Below are 23,788 nucleotides of genomic sequence, written 5' to 3' on the forward strand. Positions count from 1 at the left end.
GAAATCAGTTTTTAAGTTATGGTCAAGCCACGGAAGTTTCCAAAATGTTTTCTTAAGTCCTGGTAAAAACCCAATACCATGGAACCAAAAACTGAAATGCTCTAAGAAATATTAACCTCGCAAATGGGAAAGCATCACATTTCCACTTTACATGCATATATTCTTTTCAAATGTGGCGGAAAGCAGGGTGGATTTGAATCAAGACTGTTGCTTTGATCTCTGTCACCATTGTTGTTACCACGTGGCGGTGGCCCTAAGCTCCGATGTACCTTTGAAGGTTGGCAATACATGGAAGCCAAGGAAGATGAAGGGACCACTGTCCCTGAAGGTCCAACAAGGGGGAAAGTGGCCTGAGACCAGCTCTGGGTCGATAGAAGCAGGTGTGAGGTAGACGCCTCGCCAGCCGGCTCCAAAAACAAAAAAGAGCACTTTAGTCGGTATATAAACCATCTCCTAACCGTTACCAGGGCAACGTGGGCAGGACTGTGGTACTACCACAGCACCCACTTCTTTCCATCCCACATGGGCCGTGACAAAGCCCGGTGCCGACGCTGCAGGCAGACCCTAGGTCCAACTCCCCAGCTAGTAACTGTGTGACCTTGGGCAGGTAACTTGCCATCTCTGAGCCTTGAGCACCAGGGAAAGGCTTTCTCATCCAGCCCAGGAGTGATAGTAAACAAAGCTCAAAGGCCGTGTAACGAAGCCACCAGGGCTGGGAGGGCTTCCCGGTGCAGACACAGGCCGGGGCGGGTCAGTCGATAGGGAGCCTACTTTGCACTGGGGTGTGACTCGCCATAGGGCCCGCCTTGGGAACCGAGAGATCATAATTCTACTAGGGGTCAACGAAACAACTGCAGAGGGAAGACCCGGCTCCGGGTCGGCGGTCTGGGCTTGACTCTGACCATCTATGTGTCCCTATCAGCTTGGCCACTGGGCCTCTAGAAATCTCAGCCTCTCATCTGTCAGTAGGCGCCCCTGGCAGCTGGCCCGCCCCCACGGAGGTGGCAGAGGCTCAGAGGGCCAAGGGGTGTGCACGGGCTCTGCTGGGCAGATGCTGAGGCATCTGTAACCACTGCAATTTTAGGGCTCAGAAAATGGGAAATGGGGCCACTTATCCGCATGCCCTCAACCCCAGCGCTCTAATTCATGGACACTCACATGGCATCAACACCCTGGGTACTTACCAGGGACAGGGCACGGAGGCGGCACTGTGCCCGCTCCGCATGGCCCGTGGAGCTCACCGCGAGCCGTGGCCCGTGAGGGCGGGTCTGCTGTGAGGAGCAAACGCGGCCAAGCAGCAGCAGCTCACCTTCCCCCTGGGCCCCGGGCCCCAGGCCCCAGCAGCCGGGCTCCCTTCTCTTCGGCGGGTCCCTCTCTACCCTCCTCCCTGTTTGTTAAGCAGCTTTGGCCCTTGAGCTCTGAGGCCCTGCTGTTGCCAACCCTTATTTCCTGGTAAGGAGTGCAGGGAAGTAGGGAGATCAATACGGCTAGATTTTAAATCTTTTATTTCTTTGATTTTCATAAAAGGATGCCAATGGGCCCAGGCAATTTCCCCAACTTGCTTCGTGAATAATGGACCCGAAGAGAGACTTATTAGAAAACAGATGCACTTAAATGCTTTCTTGGCATGAATCATTTATTGAAGACAGAATTGCTGGCTGTGAGTGCCCAAAATAAGTTGACTTACAGTATCCTTGTTTCTCGAGAGGTCTGAAATATGACCACAGAACACTGGAGTACTCGGAGATGAAGGATGCTTTCGGGGTCATGTGGGCTGGCTGTTCCTCGAAAAGTTTCATTAATAACAGCAGCGGTCTCCCGCCCTCTTTTCTGCTTTGATCACAGTGCTCAGGAAGAGTGGGTGCTTGGTCAGGGCAACAATGTTTCAGTGCTTGGTCAGGGCAACAATGTTTCAGTGCTTGGTCAGGGCAACAATGTTTCAGTGCTTGGTCAGGGCAACAATGTTTCAGTGCTTGGTCAGGGCAACAATGTTTCAATTTCTGTGAAGCAGACTCAAGGACAGGACAGGCATCCTTGGATCCATGCGAGCATTCCCCAGTTCCTCGGTAACTGTTCATCCACTGTCCACGAAGCTACCCGTTCACCCGCTAAGTTAAAAATTCCCTGATCCGTATTTATCGCTGCCGCTTTATTCGCACCGTTGCATCGGGCTCCTGAAAGCACGCGCGGGGACTTAGAGCCGCTGTTTGACCCGGGGGAGCACCACGCCCGCTAAAGAAAAGCGCCTCCTGAGTAATGTTTCCCAGCCCCGCCGAGCCCCTGCGCCCTCGGCTTCCTACGGGACAGGTGCTCAGGAGATGCTGATTCCGTCGGAGTCTCTAGATGACCTCATGCGCTTTTCATTTCCACACCAGCAACTCTGAGTCGCCAACAACCGTCTACAAGAGTGACGGCAAGGCCCGGGCTTTGCTCTCGCTGCGCTAAGGACGGAGCCGAGGACAGAACGCTCTTCGCTCCCCGCAACAGCCACGCAGACAAGCCACACGGCCGCTCTGGAAGCCCGTGGCGGGGCCCCTTCCAGCACCCCTGAAGCTGCAGGAGGCACTGCATCAGGCCGACGGGAAATAACCAAAACCAAAGCAAATGACCTACTGAAACCCCAGCAGGGCAGCTCGGATACTGGTTGGGGAACTGAGTTAACTTTTTTTTCTTCTTTTAAACAAAGAATCTTCTATTAAAATACAGTTTTGGTAGAAGTAGAGGAAACGATACTCACCGTGTAAGTCAGAGGGTTTTTTTTAAAGGCAATTTCCCCCCATTATAATAACAGTATTTCACGTTCATTATATAAAAGTTGTAAAGTCCTAAAATGTAGAACTGCTAGTACCTGTAACAGCCACTGACATTTTGGGTTATTTTCTCTTGGTTTTTGGCGAATGCATGGCCTTTTTTTTTTTCTTTGCCAGAAAAGCCATTGCAGAGGCTTTTATTTTTAGATATAGTTGAGATCTTACGTTAAATCAATGTCATGTGTCCTTTCCTTAACCTTTAATGAGGTCATTTTCAATGTCTATATCACAATATAAATATTCCAGTAGTTATACTGGACATACCATAATTACTATATTTTTACCTCATTGTAGTCTATTTAGGCTTTTGTTGTTGTTTTGCCTTTTCAATAATAAATAATGCAAGGAGTAACAATCTGAGGCAAAAAGCTTTCCTTTCCTTTCTGAATTTTGGCTTATTTCTTCAGCATAAATTCCCAGATACGGGATTTCTAGGTTCAAGGAACAGACATTTTAAGGGATCTGGTAAATGTCACCAAATTGCTTTCCCAAGGTCTGTCGCTCTTTAAGTTCTTACAGCAATAGGCAGAAACACCCATCTCATCAGGTTTGTCAGCAATAAGAATTCTCAGTTAATAAAACAAAAACCAGAGTCACTCTTCACATGTTTAAAAGTTGCGTCTCATTGTTTTAATTTGCATTTTTGGGGTGATAAGTGAAGCTGGATATTTTTAAACGTTCACGGCTTTTCCCTTATCTTTTCCTCTTAGCTTTTATCTGTCTATAAGTATCTATTTGTTATTCATTTATCCATAAAAATACTTATCTTTTTATCTATCTTCCCCTCTCTCTTGCCATTGATTTTCATGAGCTCTTCATATATTAAATAGGACAGCACCTTTCCTGTGCATTTAGAGCGACCAATTTTTGCATTTGGTTTACTTTTATGTTTAGCTTATTAGAGTTTTGAATTATTATGAAGAACTGTGATTTCTTTTATAAAGTTTAGGCTTAGGAAGGTCTTTGTTCTACCCTTCTTGTGCCGCAGAAAACCGGTACACATTCACTTATTTCATCCAGTTTTTCCATAATTAATTTCATTTTTAGTTATGTGATCCATCTGACATTTATTTTTGGCAGTGATGGTCCAGGAGGATCAGAAAGGATTTATTTCCAAATACTTAACCAGCTGTATCTAAGACATGTATCGAAAAATCCTTCCCTGCTCCATTCTTCCTGCTACAGTTTCAGGTATGGAAGCAGACTTGCTGACAAGGCCTCGGGGACACTGCAACTGGCTCTTCCCGTGGAAAAAAACGCAGAGTTTAGCCAGTGGCTTACTGCCGGGAGACTCACTCCTCTAATCCCTGATCTAAGCTTCAGCCCAACAATAATTTAATTCTCAAAGACCAGTAAACACTGACTCAGAGAATGAGAAATGGATTCATCACTGAAAGCGGACGCTTTCTGGTTTCAGATAACGCTCTTCACGGGGCTTCCTAGTTTCTAAGAAAGCAAATCCTGGCAGAGAGGAGCATTCTGGAAACGTAATGCCTCAAAAAGCCAGTGCCCTGAGGCTGCTCAGACGCAGGCACACGCCCAGGGACCATTTTCCATTGTCCGCAGGGCAGGACGGGGCCGGCCACGGCTGCGCACACTAATCCAGCGACACACGAGGCAGACGGGGACAGCCGCCCGAGGGGCCTGTGACAGAGCCCTGTGTAATCACCACGACACGAGTGGAACCGGCAGCTCCTCCGACGGCTGCTTCTTTATTCCTTTCCTGCAGCATCTCACACATCAAGTTCTCCTGCACTGATTCCATAAAAACACTTTGATGGCTCGGCCGGGCTTGGCTCAGCAGCTGAGCATCGACCCAGGATCCAGGAGATCGGGGTTCGATCCCCGGTCAGGGCACAGGCCCGGGTTGTGGGCTCGATCCCCAGTCAGGGGCGCGCAGGAGGCAGCCGGTCAATGACTCTCTCATCATTGGTGTTTCTCTCTCTCTCTCCCTCTCCTTCCTCTCTCTGAAATCAATAAAGATATATTTTAAAAACACACACAAAAACACTTTGATGGAGGTCTGAATAGCAAAGGGACTGGGATTTGAGAGTCCAAGACATCTCTGCAAACTCCCGCTGCTTCCTTAGCTGCAGGGAAGGTTTTGGGCTCTGTCTAGCTCCTCACATGTTCAACAGTTACCACATGACCCAGAAATTAATGACCCAAGAGAAATGAAAACAAAAATTCATGCTAAACCTTGTACACGACCGAGGATAGCACCATTCGTAACAACTAAGAGTTAGTAACAGCCCCAACGTCTAGTAACCGATGCACAGATAAAGAACATGCGTCGTATCCTCACAAGGGAATATTATTATTCAGCCACAAGAAAAGAGTGATTACTGACACATACTACAACATGGACGAACCTCCAAATCATTACACTAAGGGAAAGAAACCGGTCACAGACAGGCCCGTCTATGAAAAGCAGACTAGTGGTTGTCCCAGGCTGAGGGGTGGGGGTGGGCAGGGGCTGCCTACGGGACGGGGTTTCTTTTGGGGGTAATGAAAATAGTCTACAAGTAGAAAGAGGCGCTTGGGCAACTCTGAATATGAATGTGTTACAAGTCATTAAATTTTATACTGTAAGTGGGTGAACTTTATGGTATGTCATAAAGTTGTTTAAAAAAACTAAACAGCCCGGCCGGCGTGGCTCAGCGGTTGAGCATCGACCCAGGATCCAGGCTATCGGGGTTCGATTCCCGGTCAGGGCACAGGCCCGGGTTGCGGGCTCGGTCCCCAGTCGGGGGCGTGCAGGAGGCAGCCGATCAATGGCTCTCTCATCATTGATGTTTCTCTCTCTCTCTCTCCCTTCCTCTCTCTGAAATCAATGAAGATATATTAAAACACACACACACACAACAGGAAACAGACTCGTGGCCCTACAGAAGATAAAGCATGAACACAATTGGCTTTCAGTCCACGAGGGCTGTGACCACACAGGTCCTGGCACTGCCCGAAGGAATGACTGAGTCCTTACAATGGAAAGGAGACCGAGGGGGGTGTCAGCTGTAGGAAAAGGCACTGTCCCCTCACGCAGGGAGCAGAGCAAGATGTCAGTGTCTGCAGGTGTGAGGTTAGTGCCACCAGGATCCTGCAGGACCTTCCCAACTATGATCTCAGCAAGACTGGGTCATAAAGGTAGGATGGGACCTCACCTTTGATCCCAGGTATAGCCTGTGGGCAAAGGCTGTAAGGCTATTTTCCAGGTGGCCTGAAGGAGCAGAGGGAAACCAAGCCCTGGCGAGCACGCTAACACCTCTATGCCGCCATCCAGGATGACCAGGCTTTGTGCTCAAGATCCAGAGGAAACCTTCAGGGGGTCAGAGGTGTCTCCCCTTCATGGGCGCTGCTCTTGGTTTCACAGGATCTCCTAGTTTCTGAGAAAGCAAATCTACTTATGTGTTCTTTTCTCTCGGGTCATGAAATTGGCCGCTCTGCTTATGTTCATTACTCTCAGTGCTGCCCACAAAAGGATGCGATGGGCCATATTTGCCATAGAGGACCGACTGCGATGAAACTTGGATGAAATTATACCGGAGCTGTAGAATTAGCTGCCCTTTAACAGCTGAGATGAGCAGAGGCTAAGAAAACTTGTGCGGAGCGGAGCTGCGAGGCGGGAATGGTGTCTGGTGGCTTCCCTGTCCCCCAGGAGCCAGCCAGGCCTGCACATGGCAGACACTTGTGGAAGGAGTTTGTGAATGAAATTTGGAGACTTGCCGAAAGCTTCATTTAGTTAATGAAATCAGTGGGAGATAAATAATTGAAGGAAAAACATGGGTCCATTGGTTTGGCAACATCAAAATGGTCATGTTTCCTGGATATAAAACAAATGAGCCAACAGGATGGGTGTCGTGATTTCACGTTCCCTATTCTCCAGTTTTGGGTCTGAGGGGCTTTCTCTTTCCTCCCAGTCAGAGTTATTAGTCTGATCCACCTACAGCATCAAATTCAGAACATCTGCCGCACTGTTCTCTCCATCATCACCATCATCATGTCCACCGTCATCATCTCCATCATCACTGCCATCTTCTCCATCATCATCACCATCATCATCTCCATTATCACTGCCATCTTCATCATCTCCATCATCACTATCACCTCCATCATCACCATCTCCATCATCATCACCATCATCATCTCCATTATCACTGCCATCTTCTCCATCATCTCCATCATCACCATCTCCATCATTATCTCCATCATCACTATCACCTCCATCACCTCCATCATTATCTCCATCACCATCTGTCGTCATCTCCATCATCATCATCTCCATCACCTCCATCATTATCTCCATCATCTCCACCATCTCTGTCATCATCTCCATCATCATCTTCCCCAACATCACTATCACCTCCATCATTATCTCCATCACCACTGCCATTGCCACTGCCATCACCATTGCTCTGTCCTGGCTCTGGTTCTCTTTTTGTCCAGTCACTTTCTTACTAGCCATCCCCCTCCTATCACATGGCTTTATTCTCCCAGACCATGGGAATCACCTAGAAAACTTAAACAAACAAAAACGAGGAGCCAGAGACTTGATCAGCTGCTCCAAAGTGGGTGATTCCAATGGGCAGCCAAGGTTGAGAACAGAGTGGGACTCTGCCCCTGAGACCTGAATAAAGGGAGTGAGATGCGGCTCCCTGCTCGCCACAGCAGTGTCCCCCCTTCACCCCCTCCATGGTGCGTCCAGGACTCTGCATCAAGCCCCAAGTACAGGGACCAGGCCACCCAGCCCTTCTGGTCCCATCCTTTTTGGCTCACTCTTACCTCCTCTGATTAACAGCCCCGGCTCATCCCGTTTTCGCCCCAGTCAAGAACAGAGTGGTAACAGACACTCCCAGGGACTAAAATCAGACTAAGCCCAGTAAAGTACGTAGGCTTTTGACAATAATTTTTCTCACTTTATACTTCAGATTTGGGGTTGTGTTCTGCATGGTTGAGTCTGGCCCCAACTAGGCATTTTACCATCTCTTAGGAGAGATACGTTTTAGCAGACTTGGATTAATTTGAATTAGACAAGAAGCTCCCTGTGGTCAGCGGGCCCCGCGCGATGTCAGTCACACGAATGTGCTAACGTGCATTTCACTGGAACGAGTGGCGCCGCCTCCCGCGCAGACCCCACAGCACCTAATGATCCGACAGCACTGCTGCCGCTTTCAAATTAGTATGAAATGTTGGGTCAAGTGACACTTCATATCCATGCTTAGCAATGTGGTTTTAAAGAGAGCTTGGGGACACACACACACACACACACACGAAAGACGCCACCTTTCTTCCTTATTCTCTAACAGGGCACACAGAACTTGGTTTGCCTGGGGCTGGGCAAAGTCCGCAGCTCGGATTTTCTCCTACGTCTTCTTGTAAAAAAAAAAGGTGGTTTGCTGGGGTAGATACTAGGTTCCCCCCCTCCGTCGATTACAAGTGATCCACGCTTCCCCTCTCACACAGGCCGGTTAGTCTTCGATCCCCCTGGGGAGTGGGGGACCCTGAAAGTGGCGGGTACCTGGGGGATAGCTGGCTGGAACCACACAAGACAGCCCCGGCAAGCCTTTACGAGACCAGGAGGATCACGTACCGTAAAACACTGATACAATAAGAGATACCAGCAAGCTGAGAGTTAAAGCACTTCCTCACCCCTGAGACAGTCAAAGTGCTGTTACTAATGTCACGGAGAAGAGAGGTCACCAAGAGCAGCACCGGCCTGGGCTCATCTGGAGAAGGGATCCTTTTAGCAGAAGGGAGAGAAGCCCCAAGAGATGGTCAACCAGCGAGAGACCCAAGGCAACAGGGTCAGTTGTACCAACAGAAGCAGAGAGACGGAGAACAGTCAAAGCAGACAGATTCTCAGGACGGCACTGCCCTGCCCAGCCCGTCCCACCTCCAAGACCATCCATTTACAGACTGCCCATTTAGAGAGGGTGGGAAAGGCAAATGGAAGGGCAGGGTAATAAATCTAGTCTTCCTTCCCACTAAGAGTCCTTCAGAGATCATCCAGCTCAGCTTTCTCCTCAAAAATCTCCATAAAAATATTTCCTGCAGCAGAGAAAACCAACCCTGAAGGGTCTGGAGCTGTGGCCTGAAGCACCCAAACAACCAAGAACGGAAAGTCTTCTGTTTCATCTCAAAATTCATGTCAATTTTGTGCTATATCATGGCACATCCATGTCTGGTTTATTTTATATGTTTTTATTGATTTGTTATTTTATTTTACATGTTTTAGAGAAAGAGGGAGAGGGAGAGAGACATCGATAAGAGAAACATCAACATTGACCGGCTGCCTCTCGCACGCCCACTGCTGGGAATTGAACCCAAACCTGGCATGTGCCCTGACCGGGAATCAAACCCCAGCCTCCCGGTGCATGGGCGACGCTCACCCACTGAGCCACATGGCCGGGCTGGTTTAGTTTAAATGTTCTTTTCTCTTGGATCTTTCAGCAGCACCAATGCTGGAGTGAGCTGGCCCAGGTCATCCTGCAGCTCGCAAACCTGCTGGCAGGACACCAAAACGGCCCTGGGATGTGGTGGTTGAAACTCTGCATCTGCCCTGGACTCCTCCCTGACTGGAAACAGGACACTTCCCTGGGCCAGGACAGTCCAGACCAAGAGACAGTCCCTGGCCCCAAGGAGCCGGGGTCCCATAGGGAGTCAGCAGGTGGCCATGGTTGTGGCCTGAACCCAGGCTTTGCGGCCCAGCCCTGCTGCTCCCTCATGCCAGGCTGCCTCTCCTGGTCCCTAAAAGGCCCCCAGTCTACACGGTCTAGCGGAGTGGCCAGAGAAGAAAGCCAGGCAGTGTGCAGAGTCCCCTGAATGTCATGTTGGCAAGGACACGCCTGACCAGCTGCTCGTCCTCTCCAGGCCCACAGGCAGGCAGGGTCCTGCCATGTGGTGTGGCTGTTAGGAAACAGCAGTTCCAGGCCTGCCCAGCACCCACAGGACGCAGCCAGCTCCCAGCCTTGCAAGGAGAGCACCTGCTCCAGAGAGGTTCGTCTTCTCCGGGAAGCGAGCGAAGCCGGAGGACAGCTGTTTAAGACCAGGCTGTCTTAAAGACTGATCGCAGGCCAGTCGTTTGGGAAGACAGAAGCAGTGGGGAAAGGGGGAGGAAGTCCCCCTTCGGCTAAAATTGAAACCAATATGAATAATTGAAATAATCAGGCACATTTAAAATCTCTCTGTGGTCCCCTACTGAAACTTTACCCCTATTCTTCCTCTAGGATGGAGGCCAAATGAGGATCTTAGTGACACCATGAGATTTTCAGTGTATCATTTGGTCTCAACCTTACATTTCCACATGATTTGAGGGTGAAGATACCGAATTTCTGCACATTTGGAAGCTATGGAAAGTCCCTTCATCCTTAATGAAGATCCGGCAACATTGTGGGAAAGAATGTATCACACCATATAGTCTATAATATATCACAGAAGGCTACATTCTATAATGTATATCACAGAAGGCTACATTCTATAATGTATCACACGATGCTACAGATCAAGGCCCAGTCTGGGCTCCCTGCAGGTATTCCTGGCTTTGTGACTCTGTGGGAGGCGGCTAACCGATCTGTGCCTCAGTTTCAGGTCAGACGAGAGAAGATAATTCACAACCCACTGGGCTGGAGTCAAGACAAAATGAGCTAAGCTGTGCAGAGCTCGAGACACAGCGCCAAGAGCTGAATGAAAAGCACCGATTAGTATTAAAGTGCATAGACGGGTGCTCTTCAAAGCTAATATAAGTGAGCCTCGGGGAAGAGTATGACAGAAAATGGGTTTTCCTCTCTTCGGTATCCCAGAGGGTCAGAGGCCCTCCGTATAACCAGGCACCCAGTTCCGCGGTTCCACCCTCTGCAGTTCTCAGAATTTCCAGACAGGTCCCTCTGCTGCAGGACCCACCCCCCACTCCCCAGGCCTGCCCAGGGCCCAAACTGCACCCCCACCCTTCGGCTGGGGACTGCCCCCCCCAGAGCAGGAATTCCTGAGGCCCACCGGCTGCCCCAGGCCCGCCCCACCAGGCCACAGTCCTCCCTATTCACCTGACCCGCGTTTGCCCTCCCATGGCTGAGCCCTGGAGCTCCCCAGACATCACTTGGGGTTGCTCTTCTCTAGAAATCATTTCTGAAAAGCCGGACGGGGCAGCGGTTCGTGGTTCCCCTCCCTGTGCTCCCAGAGGTCAACACACTCCTCCTCCCCAAACTCTGTTAAAATGCTCAATTCAGAAATGCTCCGGCTAGTCTTGCCCCCCAGGCAGAGCTGTCTGGCTCGGCTTTGTACTCCCAGTGGGTGAGGGACTGCAGGCTGATGTGGGGTTCGGGAGGACACTGTAGGAGGATTCTGGAATTGCCTGGGAAGGTGAAATAACAGACCCGCCCTGCTTGAGCCCACACACTCCTGGGAGAAGATGGCAGACAAGAGGCAGGGCGAGAGGCAGGACGCCTCCAGGCCTTGGGCTGGCAGCCGGGCCTAACCTGGAGCCGATGGTGGGCTGGTGACAGGACAAGCCGGGAAACCGCCCTCTCCGGTGAGAAGCACTGGAGACAGGAAGGGAGGGTGGGTGCTCAGAGGCAGATAAATAACTAGTGAGGCCTGGGTGTGGGATGCAGGGGCCCACTGAGGCCTGGGAGTCGGACTCTGCCAGTCCCAGCAGAGGTGTGGAGTCAGGTGAGCCGGGGCTCTCACCTCTGCTCTTTAGATATGCTAATCCCTTTCACCACCTGGAGGGAGCCCTGTCCCCTCAGGGATTAGGAGGGTAGGAACTTTGTGAACAGACTTGGTAAACAGAGTTCTGGGTGGTGGGCTGGGCACTGAGGGACCACCCAGCCCCACCCCAGCTCGCTGCCAGGCAACTCAGGTGACTCCAAGCAGGCTTAGTGGCAAGTCTTTGAGTATATCTGTTTATGTATCTTCTCTCCCCTTATTTCATTATGTTTCAATTCCTATCTCTTTATTAGTTTAAATGAATGAGTTGGCCCAGCCGGCAGGGCTCAGCAGGTTGAGCATCGACCTGTGAACCAGGAGGTCATGGTTTGAGTCCGGTCAGGGCACATGCCCGGGTTGTGGGCTCGATCCCCAGCAGGGGGCGTGCAGGAGGCAGCCGATCAATGACTCATCATTGATGTTTCTCTCTCTCTCTCCCTCTCCCTTCCTCTCTCTGAAATCAATAAAGACATTTAAAATAAAATATAAAGTAAAATATGAATGAATGAATGAATGAATGAATGAATGAATGAATGAATTGCTCCTTTGACTGGGACCGGTCTTCGTAAGCCTGGCGAGTGCACTTTCATTCTGAGAGATGGGTTTGCAGGGATCAGGGCGTGAACTACGCAGGTTTCTGGACATCGAAAGTTCTCTAAAGCATCGGTTCTCAGCAGCTGGGGTTTGCCCCTCCAGGGGACACTTGGCTGTCACAACTGGGCTGGGGGGACACTTCTGGCATCCAGAGAGTAGAGGCCAGGGATGCGGGTAAACCTCCTACCATGCACAGGACAGCACCACCAACAAAGAATTATGTGGCCCAAGATGTCAACAGTGTCGAGATTGAGAATTTGCCTTAAAAGAATGTCCACCTGAGCGGGCCTGGCTGAGAGCCATCGGGCTAGGCAGATCTGACTGTGACTTTCTGTGCTACTGGGTGCCAGGTGCTCCGCTCTGTGGAAACGGGGGGACGGGTAAGCCCCGCCGTCAGCATGCACCTGGGGATCATTAGGACAGAACTATGGAGAGAGACTCATCCCATAAGGTAACAGCATCTAGAAAGAGCGACTATTTTATGAGGATGAGGGGGAGGAAGACTGTCAGGACAACGGAGGCCAGGCAACCGGGGGGCAGGCAAGAGGGCTCCTCACCGCCTCTCCCTTCAGCCTGCGTTCCCTGAGCAGGAGAGAGGGGGGGGCTGGGTCACTTACACCTGGATGCAGGAGATTTGGGGCGACGGCACTGATGGGTGTGAGGACAGCAGCAGCCCGGGGGAGCACTCGGTTTGGGCAGACTCTTTAAAATTTCATCAGCCTGGGTTACCCTCCGCCCACAGAGGTGTGACGGCTGAGAGGGAGCCGGTGAGGGTGGGAAAAGGACCAGGTTCCGTGCCTGGGACCACGAATCACTCCCATTCTCACTTCAGAGCTGGAACGAGATAAGCACAGGCAGTCTTTTCAGACGACGCTCTGCCTCTAGCCTGGGAAGCGGATGTGTCGACAACCAGCAACGGAAAGGACGGCCTGACTCCTCGCCCGCAGCCTCAGGGGCCGCGCAGGGCAGCTCCCCGGCATCCTTAAGAGCGACTTCTCAGCCAAGTTCAAGCCTCGGTTCAAGGCTGGCTGGAGAACAGCTCACATTTAACTTGATGGATGGCTGGCCTGTGGCTCAGATGTTTTCATCACAGGCCTTTCCCTCCCCCCACCGCATCGCCCGTCGGCTAAACCACAACTGAGCAAAGCTCCTCGAAGCCAGTAGCTTGTCTCACAGACACTACTCTTCGTTTCCCCCCCAAGGTCTCTGCCAGTATTTCGGCAGCTTTTAGACTGAAGGAGACGCAGCGAGGGGGAGATCTAGGTGGTAGATGGCTGTTCATTATTCCAGAAGTATTTACTGCACGTCCGCTATGTACAGGCCCGGTGCTGACCCCGGGGATGGATGGATGAAATGACACCGTTGAGATGGGAGGGCACAGTGGCCAGAGCGGGGGCTCCGGAAGGCAATGGTCTGGGTTCAAATCTCAGCTCTGTTACTTATGATAATGTTAGGGGCAGAAATATTAATCGTGCCCTGTTAACCGCGATTGTTGTGTTCCGATTAGAGAAAGCCCGTTCTAACCTGGCTGGGAGCTGTATGCCCCAGGACATCTGGAACGCAGTCCACTCTCCTTAACTGCCTATCACCATGGAAAGATGAACCACCTTGCTGCTGAAACACAGGGGTCCTGGAGGCGCCCCGCCCTCTTGCAACCCCTGCCCGCATTTCCTGTAACCGATAAACCATTCCATCCACTCTTATTCCTTTTTGCCCACTTCCCCGTGAAATCTTTGTCCTTCTGCCCAATGTAAGCATCTGGCCTATGGGGGCAGGTTGGGGGGGGGGGTAGAGCAGATTTTATGCAGATAACCTGCTACTCTCCCCTACTGCCGGCATTATCGGAATAAACGCTCATATATGATTCAACCCTGTCTCTGCTTTATTGGCTCAAGTAGTGACGGGCAGCCCGGACCCATTTGCTGTCCAGTTTCAATACCAGGTGAGTAACTTTCTCTAATCTTTACTCATCTGTAAAATGAAAAGTGATCATAGTGTTTGCCTGCTCAATTTGTTATGAGGAAGAAGTGAATGAATGAATGAGTGAATGAATGAATGAATGAATGAATGCAAAGTCTGTGTAATATAGGCTGGCACGTAGGGGGCCCTCAATCAAGGTAGGCTCTTCTCATTCTCGCCTAGTCTACAGGGTGGCTGGTCACCTCAGACTCTCCGATGGCTTTTGCAGGTCACCTGTCATCGCCCAGACCACGGAATAACCCCCTGCAGGAATTCTAGTGTCCAGCTTCAAACTACCATGAAGTTCCAAAGGTGCCTCTTCTTTTGTAGGATCCTTCACCAAACGACCGAGAAACAGCTATGAAGTGTGGCTCTAGCTCAGAGGGGAGAGATCTGTGCCCACTGGAGTTATCTGGGACAGCTTCCAGCCTGAGGGAGACGCTCATCTCATCTGAGATCCAAATAATAAGAGATGGAGGAGGGGGACCTGCCAGACCTTTTCTGGATCGTCGGGCCAGCCGAGGAGGGTGGCGATCCAGATGAACTTGGCTATGTTGCCCCATGTAATTTCCATACTGAAGGTGGAAGTTAAGTGGGGACAAAACAGTTCTACCAAGAGGCACCTCATGACATCAGGAAATGTAACAGTAAGTATGGCAACGAGGTTGTAACAGTCTTTATTTGGGGTCATTCGATTTAAGGTGTTGAAAGCCACTTGGTTTTGTCGGAATGAGCCATAGGCTCGGACGTGTTGTGGGAAACCGAGCTCTAAGTGACAAGAGGATGTCTAGGAAGCCCTGGCCATGCCGTTTTGACGCAGGTGGGAGTTTCCCTTTCAAAGATGCTGCACTCTGAGCTCCTCTGGAGGGAACCACAGTCCCAGGGACGTCCACAGGTACCTGGCCAGGAGGGTGTCTCTCGCTCAGCTCGCACTTTTCAGGAACAGAATGAACGGGCCTTCGGACTCTATTCCTCTACGTCTCCAGGGTCAGAAGTCCTACTTCTTCCCTTAGTTCATCAACAGATGCTTACTGACACCGGCCATAAGCTCAACCAGTGTGGAAGATACAAGAAAACTATAAGGTGGACAAGTCAACTGCTAACCACTGTCTCCCTCTCTGCCCGGCACATCTATGTACCAAACTGTCCAATAATAAAAGCACCCAATGCCTTTAGCCAGAAAATGCCTCTGTCAAAAATAATATCCCCTGGTGTGAGGGGCTGTTTCCACATCCGCCTCCCTGCTAGTTCTTGAGGTTCTTTAGGGAAGAAATAACTTCTCTCCATTTATTTCCATATCCGTAATATACAGTGCTCGACGCAGGATACTCAATATCACTGGTCGAGTGGATGGATAAATGAGCGGGTGGGCCGATGGTGAGTGGATGTACATACGTATGGACACATATTTTTAAGTGAATGGATGAATGAAAGGTAGGACCAAGGGTCAGAGGGGGTAGGGAAAACCCGACTGGAGTAACAAAATGAAGTCACAACGAAAACAGGCAGAAAATCTTTATGGAGCAAGAGTACGGCTTGAAAAATTGAGGAAGGCGAGTTAGATTGTTCATGATAATGTTCACCAAAAATTGTTCTTATTTTATGGTATTTTCTCTTATTCAGTCATTTTTTAACGAAGGTCAGCCAATCACAGTATCTCCCTTAACATCCTTCAATAGTTGAAAACAGTAGCTATTTATTTTTATTAACTTTACAGAGAGGGGAGGGGAGGGAGAGAGAGAGGAACATCCATCTGTCGTCGCACCTATTGATGCGTCACTGGTTGACTCCAGAATGTGCCCTGACTGGGATCCATCCCGCACCCTCGGCGTATCAGGATGGCGCCCTAACCGAGCAACCCGCCGGGACCGAAAACAGTAGCTGTTTGCGCTGTATCTGCTTTTGCTCAGTGTGTCCCTAGCACTTGGCAAACCATAAATGCACCGTAAGTCTTGTCAAAAGGTCACGATTAGCTTCCTCTCCCACGGCTTTAGCGGTGACCTTCCCCGGCCCACCCATGGAGCCAACCTCCAGAGGGCCAGGCCTCCTTCCCAAGCTCCCTCTGTCCTGGGCAAAGACTCCCGGCCCTGAGCAGCCCAGGCGCCGGGAAATGGCGCCGACGATCCACCAGGCTCGATCACGTCTCTCTAAGCACGCAGGCGCCAGAAACCACTCAGAACTGTGAGCGCAGCATCTTCCCGTGCCCACGAGAATACAGCAGATGGCGCAAAACGCAGTGCGTTTGCCAAACGCCCCTCCGAGCGCCCCGCAGTTGAATTCGACGGCAACGGTATTGCTAGAACGATGTGGGTGCACGTGGGGTCCCTCTGCCACATTTCTTACTTGTTTAAAGTCTGATTTAAGTATGGCCTTTACGTCTTGAGCTCCCACTCGGGAATACCGGGCGAGGAAGGATTGTGCATTGTCTTCCTTCTATCAATCTTTCTTGTTCCGACGAAAACAAAATTCTATCCCTGAATCTCCACCTATTAGATTTTTCCACCAGCATACAAGTAGACCTGCCCTATAACCACCCTACAGACAGGCTTCTCTCCACTTGGGACAAGGGCCCTGAACAGGACCCATCGCTTAGCACCCATCCCTGTCACCTGGACACCTCTGCCTCCTTCCCCTTGAACTGTCCGTCTCCCCTCCTCCAAACCTTCCACACCCTCCGCCTCCTCACTCTCCGGTGCATCCCGATTTCTCACCTCCCTCCTGCCCCGCCTCCTCTCCAGCTCCGGGCTCATCACACATGCTGTCGGCCCAGGTGGATGGATTTAAACTTGAGAGCACGGAGCCCAACTTCTCTCTGCTTCACAAACTTCGCGGCACCCGGATCAGAGCCCTGCAGACAGTGGGATCCGGGCGCAGTGGCACCTGGCCCCAACCTCAGAAGCAATGTCCTTGGCCTCACCTCTATCCCGCCTTTCGTGGGCCCCGAACCTGGCTCCGCATCCGCAGCTGCGCTGACCTTCCCCGGCCGGGCTGCTGGTCATGTTCCTAACCTCTGCTCAGGGTCTGGTTAGGGGACAGTGTTTTATTTTCACTCGCGGCTGTGCTTCCGAACAAGCCCGGCTACTCATCCTGAGCGCCATCCCACGTGCCTCTGCGCAGCTCCCAGGTCTGGGAACGGGAGACACCCCCTCCACAGGCTGGGCTTACACACCACCCACCTGCTTTACGGGTCGTGCGATCACTGTCCCCTCGAGGACAGTAGGAGCACCCCGCTTGGTAAGACTGCAGACCTCCCAGCCTGCCGTCCGCCGGCACCACCACGCTGCTCAGGAGCCCAGCTCCTTTTCCTGACTCCGCGCTTTCTGCCCTTCAGCTGGTTCTCTGGGCTCCAACCCCACCCAGCTCCCGTCAGTTTTGTGCCGGCTGTTTAGCCCGTCTTCAGGTAACTCTTGTATCTGGAGTCCTTAAGGCCTCTGCGCTCTAGTAAAAGCCACCACACCAGCAGGGCCAGGTAAGGATCTTGGCCAACAGAACCCAGAGGAGGCCCCGCTGGCCCTGAGGGCGCCCAGGGGCCGCTGCCCGCGGTCTCGGTGACGCCTCCGGCCTCCCTGGCGGGGGCGCTGTGAGGCGGAGCGACCGGCACAGACTTTCCCCCGCAGCTGCAGAGGATTTTAAGAATCGGACCGAGCTGCGTGCGGAGATGTCCTAGAAACGCCTGACAGCGACAGCCGAGGCCGTTCGCTAAGGGACTTTCCTGGGGGGTGTGAAGAAAAGGTCAGCTCCACTCCTCCTGCCTGCGAGCGGCCGACGGGCTGTGTCTTCCTCACACACGTGTAACTGGGCTCTGATCATGCTTAACGGCTGACTGCTGGGTGCTGCTTTCTACTCGCGTTTTATATTTTTCCTGCAAATCGGTTCTTTTCCTCCCCACTGAGGGTGTTTGCAAGACTCAGGAGTTTTAACTTAGGGCTCTCGATTTTCCCGTTGTTGCTACGCACTCCCACACACATCTAGGCACACCCCTACACACCCCTACACGTACACACACCCCTACACACACACACCCTCACCTACACACCCCCTCACCTACACACACACCCCTACACACCCCTACACGTACACACACACCCCTACACACACACACACCCCTACACACACACACCCTCACCTACACACACACCCCTACACACACACCCTCACCTACACACACACACACCCTCACCTACACACCCCTACACATACATACACCCTCACCTACACACACCTCTACACACACCCTCACCTACACACACACCCACACATACACCCTCACCTACACACACACCTCTACACACACCCTCACCTACACACACACCCACACATACACCCTCACCTACACACACCCCCTCACCTACACACACACCTCTACACACACCCTCACCTACACACACTTCTACACACACACCTATACACACATCTACATACACATACCCATTCACCTACACACACACACATCTACACACATATGCACACACCTATACACACATACACACACCTACACATACACATATCTACACACGTACCCATTCACCTACACACACACCTATAAACACATACAGAATCTACACACACACACCGACACACACATGCACATATATCTATGCACATACCCATTCACCTACAACACACCTACACACACAAACACACGCACTCACTTTGCCCCCTCTCAGGATGCTTTCTTCCCACGGGGCTGCGGCGGGAACCACAGGCGGGTTAACCGCCTCCGGGTGCTGGAGGAGCGGGTCTGTGCGCCCTGGTTAGGGGAGCGGCCGCGGGTGACCCGTGCAGGGCAGGAAAGGGAGCCTCCTGCTGGCAGCTGCCATCCGTCACTCCCGCGTGGCTGCTGAACTTAGGTTTGGTGCCACATAAGTTCAGACTGGAGCAAAGACCCCTCCTTTCTTCCGATACTGAGACTTGCAGGCAAACCTGAGCCGACACCACACACCTTTCAGCGCGGATTCCCACCCGCGTCCAAAACTTTGTCCCGGGGTCTCACCTCCGGCGAAGGCGAGAGCGCTCCTCCCCGCCCGGGTCCGACCCCAGCACAAACATCACCTCCTGAGGCCCGCTCAGGTTTTTAAAAACGGGCCCGAAGCTGAAGACGTGCACAGACCTCACACCGTCCCTTTTATGATTCCTCGATATGATGCAGAAACGCACAGGCCGAAAATTAGGTAAATCAAGAGGCAGCTACAGATGCCTGTTTCCTTGGCAACTCCCCTCCCCCAGCCCTCCCTCCCCCCGCGACCGGGAAAAACCAAAACGCAAGTGAGGAGGGGTAGCGCGGCCCGCGGGCCCAGCCGGCCCGGCGCGGGCGCGGGGGCCGCCGCTCGGGAGGAAATGCACCTCCGTCCGCGCGGGGCGGGCAGCCTTTGGGGCAGTATTTTTGTGGTTGCCATAGAAACGCCGGCGAGGGAAGAACAGGTTGCAGGACACAAAAGAGGCCGATCTGTAACGGGAACCGTCCCCGGCCTCACCTCCAGCAGGGAAAACGCTTTCGGGCGCGGGGTCCGCGGGGCAGGGGGCACCCCGCCCGGGCACGCGGCTCGCGCCTGGCGGGGCCGAGGCAGGCGCACCCGGCCGAGCACAAAGGAGCCCCTCTGCCCTCCCCGCTGCCCTCCCTTCCCCCGCGCCCGGCCCGCACCTACCCCTTCCCGAGAGCGCCAGGAAGTCCAGCCAGGGGACGAGGGCCGGGGTGGGTGGGGACGGGGGACACCGGCCCCCCACGCCCCGAGGGGAACTTGCTGGAAACAGCCCCGGGCGAGCGCACGTACCTCCTCCCCGCAGCCCCGGCACGTGGACCTGGAGGCCGCCCCGAGGCGAGCGGGCTGCGCGCAGGAATCGCCACTAGTTTCTGGGAGCCGCGCGTCGGCCGACACTGGAAAGAAAAGGCGAGGCTCCACCCATGGGGTGGACCCTTCGGGGGGGAAAAAAAAAGTGGTCCTCAGCTGACGTCTCTCCCCACCCCATGTCACTTCCTTTTAAAGCTACAACCGAGCGGTTACCGCGGGAGGAGGTGCGCTGGGCGGCGTGAGTCACCCGGCGCTTCCAATGAGGGCGCGCGGGGCCCGTCGGCTCGCGTTTGAATCTCGGGCTGGAGAAGCTGCCAGAAGGGAGACAAAGCCCGCTAGGTGGCCTTTCTCTCCCAGCCGCGTCCCCCCAACCCTGTTGCATCCCGCGTCCCCCCAACCCTGTTGCATCCCGGGCCCCCGCGGCCCCGCAGGCCTCCTATGAACACAGCAAGGACTCGGCCAATTTGTGTACGAAATACCTGCGCCTTTGCCACGCGCTGCGCCGGGAGGGCGGCTGCCTTCCGCCCTCGGAAGGGCCAGCGAGACACCGTCACAGACACCCGGGGACCGGGAGCTCCGACAGGGCGACAAGCGCGGGAGCGCGGCGGCGATGGGCGCGCGCCGTCCCCGCGGAGGCCCCGGGCGGTCCCCGCGCGCCCGCGGGCACGTGCGCCCCGCCCCGCCCCGCCCCCGCCCGTGCGGCTCTGGGGCAGCCCGGCGCCGAGGGGCTGGGCGGCCGTTACAGCGAACCAGCGTCTCCGCAGCCCTGAAACGCCGGGCGTGCCAGGTCCCTGCCAGGCCTAAAAAAATCATTTCAGTCTCCAGATGGTCAAGGCGCGCGCCCGTCAGTGTTCAGTTAGAACCAGGGTCACAAATAAGATTTGGGCATCTCCATGTGTCTTCTGTGTGCACCTTTGTTCTCTAGGTGTTTACAGTCTGCAGCGCGAAATTAAAGGTCCACAAATAGCTAGGACACTCGGCAGAATTCAGGGCTACGAAAGTGCCCCCAAAACATGGAAAGGGACCCACACAGAAGGCCCACCGGTGGAGACGGCTAATTTTAATATCCATGCGAACATAAATTTGACCATAGTACAGAAATGCTTATAAAAGAAGTTTCTAGAACTTTCTTGCACCCAGTGCAATTTTAAGAGTCCTGATAAGTTTTCAGTTATGTTTTAAGACCTATTTGTTCCTCGTATTGTGAAAACTTGCAAAGGCTTTTCAAAGTATCTCCCAATAGAGTTAGACTGAGTGCTGTTCCTGTTTGAACTCTGAATGGAAATTTATTTCAGAATCTACACGTGGCATAAATTTGTGCTATATTTATTAGAACTGCATCAATGATTTCAGTGGGGAAAATGTGATATTAAAATTGTTGACAATTGCCAAGTCTTATTCCGGTCTCAATACTTTAATATCTTCATTCCATTATGATTGTAACTATTGTTTCACTCGCTGTTGCTACAGTAGCACTTCGCCTGTGCAAGTATGTTGCTCCCAGTCTCAAGCATCTCGGAAATGTAGCCGAGAAACACGGGAGAAAAAATGACGACGTTGAAAGATTTAGAGTGGAAGTACAACGTTCATGGACTAAATCCTATGGACTTTGTTCAGAGTGCCACTTAGACTCCAACTGAATTTTAGGTTTCCTTATTTAGCTATTTCTATTTAGACAAGGGATTGTGAAAATTTCAGGGTCAACAAATATTTGAGAATCTGTACTAGTTGCTGAAGAGAGAAAAACCTTGCCCCGAGGCGCTCAGTCGCGGGAGAGAGACCTGTACACACCTGAGGCCTGATGTAGGGCGGGAACCTTGAAGTCTGAGTGGAGTTCAGAGCTGCCCGAGGAATGGGGGGGCGGGGGGGGTGTCCACACAGCTTCTTGGGTCACCCCGAGCTGCACAAGGGGGAGCGTGAGCAGTGCGTTGGCTGCCCAGATGGCGGGAGATGAATGCTGATCGCCGGAGAGATTTCAAAGGAGACAAGGGGCATGAGCTGGTAACTTTAGAAAAGAAAGGATCCGCAGGGCACCAATTAAACAACAACGATGCAGCCTCACACAGGAACACAGGTAGAAAGGTAGAGGGCTCATTTCTTTGCCCATCCACTTGTCAAACAGTCAAAAAGCTCTAAGGTACAAGTACAGAGGGTGCTACGCGATGGCTGTCTCCTCTGGCTGGTGACAGTGAGTTGGGACACAGTCGGAGTTGTGGCTGCTTCGAGGAGACAAAGGAAAAAGTGTCAATTACAATAAAGTCAATTTGATGCTTGGACTCTGTAATCTTACACTTCATAGTTGTGTATCCCAATCACCTCTAATCGAGCCTTTAAAACACGTCACCTGTGTGTCTTAATGACCCGCAAGCTCCTAGTGTCCAGACAGCAGGAGTTCCACGCGCCCGCCGGCTTTACCTGATGGGTGAGGAGGGTGCAGGGGAAGCAGGCAAGTCTCCTCCGTAAATAACGATAGTGCCCGAAGTTGTTCCCAGACACAGATGTGCAGGCAGAACCCTCTCTTTCTTGACCAGCTTTCAATGCCTCTTAATTCCGTTCTCTGTGCTCTCTTAGCTCCTTTCTCTCTGGACGTCCTCAAGGTCAGGTTGCCTCACAGGGGTGGCCCGAGTGAGTCATCCGGGACCTCCTCCCCCACCGGGGCAACTGGAAGTCACCTACCGGGAGCCGATTCCTAGAACAGGAGGGAGGAAACTCAAATCCGCTAATGCCCGGCGGTGGGTAGCTCCTGAAAGTTACCAGCTCCACAGTCGGACCTGAAGAGGCAGGTGGCGTAGACGAGCGCTGGCCCTCAGCACGTGTGGTCCTCACCACCTCACTATCTGAGTGGCATCGGTCGGGATGGGTTTTATATTACCGTGTGATTTTTAAAAAATTGGAAAACATGAATTACCTTTGTAAGCAGAACACTAAGGTGGCTTTTTATCTTAAAATAAATATGTATTGCCCTGGCTGGCGTTGCTCAGTGGTTAGAGCGTAGGCCTGCAGAATGAAGGGCCTCGGGTTCGATTCGAGCCAAGGGCACGTACTTGGGTTGCCGGTTCATTCCCAGCCCCCAGTCAGGGCGAATGCAGGAGGCAACCAGTTGATGTGTCTCACATGGATGTTTCTCTCTCTCTCACACTCTCCTTCCCTCCCTTCCACTTTCTAAAAGATCAATGGAAAAAATATCCTCAAGTGAGGATTACAAATAAATAAGTAAATATATTTGTTATTAATTGTTGACATAAAGCTTTTCTTTACTGGGCAGCCATGGGAGCATACAGCCCAATGGCACCTTGGAGGTAACCTATCCAGGTGTGGTCATGGACCCAGTGGCTCAGACACTGCATTTTAACAGTGTCCCCAGCAGATTCACACGCCCATTGAAGTTGGAGAGGTGCTTTAGCCCAAATCTCTCATTTTTCAGAGGACATCAGGGTCCGGGGCAGCTGGGTCAGCTTGTCCCGTGTGACACAGTAAACAAGACGGACCTGAGGCAGAGCCCAGGTGTTACTGTTCCTGCCTCAGAATCCTGATCACTGCGTCCCCAGGCTCACAGAGGAAAAGCAAGGTGACAGGAAGTCTGCTGGCCTGAAAATGTCCCAAAGGGGATTTCCACTCAAGCTCCTGCTCCGTGTTCTAAGCTATTAAAGAATAAGCTCCTTACCCTTCGTAATGAAAGGTTCTTCTAGCCCTGGCCAGCGTGGCTCAGCGGCCGGAGCGTGGGCCTGCGTCTGAAGGCTCCCGGGTTCGATTCCGGCCAAGGGCATGTACTTGGGTGGCGGGTTCATTCCCAGCCCCCGGTCGGGGCTCGTGTGGGAGGCAACCAGTCAGTGTGTCTCTCTCACACCGATGTTTCTCCCTCTGCCTCTCCCCTTCCTTTCCTTCCATTCTCTCTAAAAAAAAAACCAAAAAAAAAACAATGGAAAAAATATCCTCAGG

At 52.3% G+C, this 23,788-nt stretch overlaps 1 protein-coding gene across 1 annotated transcript in view; it reads right to left on the minus strand.

Annotated features, from left to right (window-relative positions):
• Positions 1–19,966, minus strand: part of AGPAT4 (1-acylglycerol-3-phosphate O-acyltransferase 4) — a 72,148-nt gene extending 52,182 nt beyond the window's left edge. The window contains exon 1 of the mRNA XM_087817734.1: positions 19,832–19,966. The gene's annotated coding sequence lies outside the window, so the exon portion shown is untranslated. The remainder of the gene's footprint in view (positions 1–19,831) is intronic.
• Positions 19,967–23,788: the final 3,822 nt, after the last annotated feature.

This window comes from Miniopterus natalensis, chromosome 5 (assembly GCF_054644295.1).
Source record: "Miniopterus natalensis isolate mMinNat1 chromosome 5, mMinNat1.hap1, whole genome shotgun sequence".
Classification (NCBI taxonomy): domain Eukaryota; kingdom Metazoa; phylum Chordata; class Mammalia; order Chiroptera; family Miniopteridae; genus Miniopterus; species Miniopterus natalensis.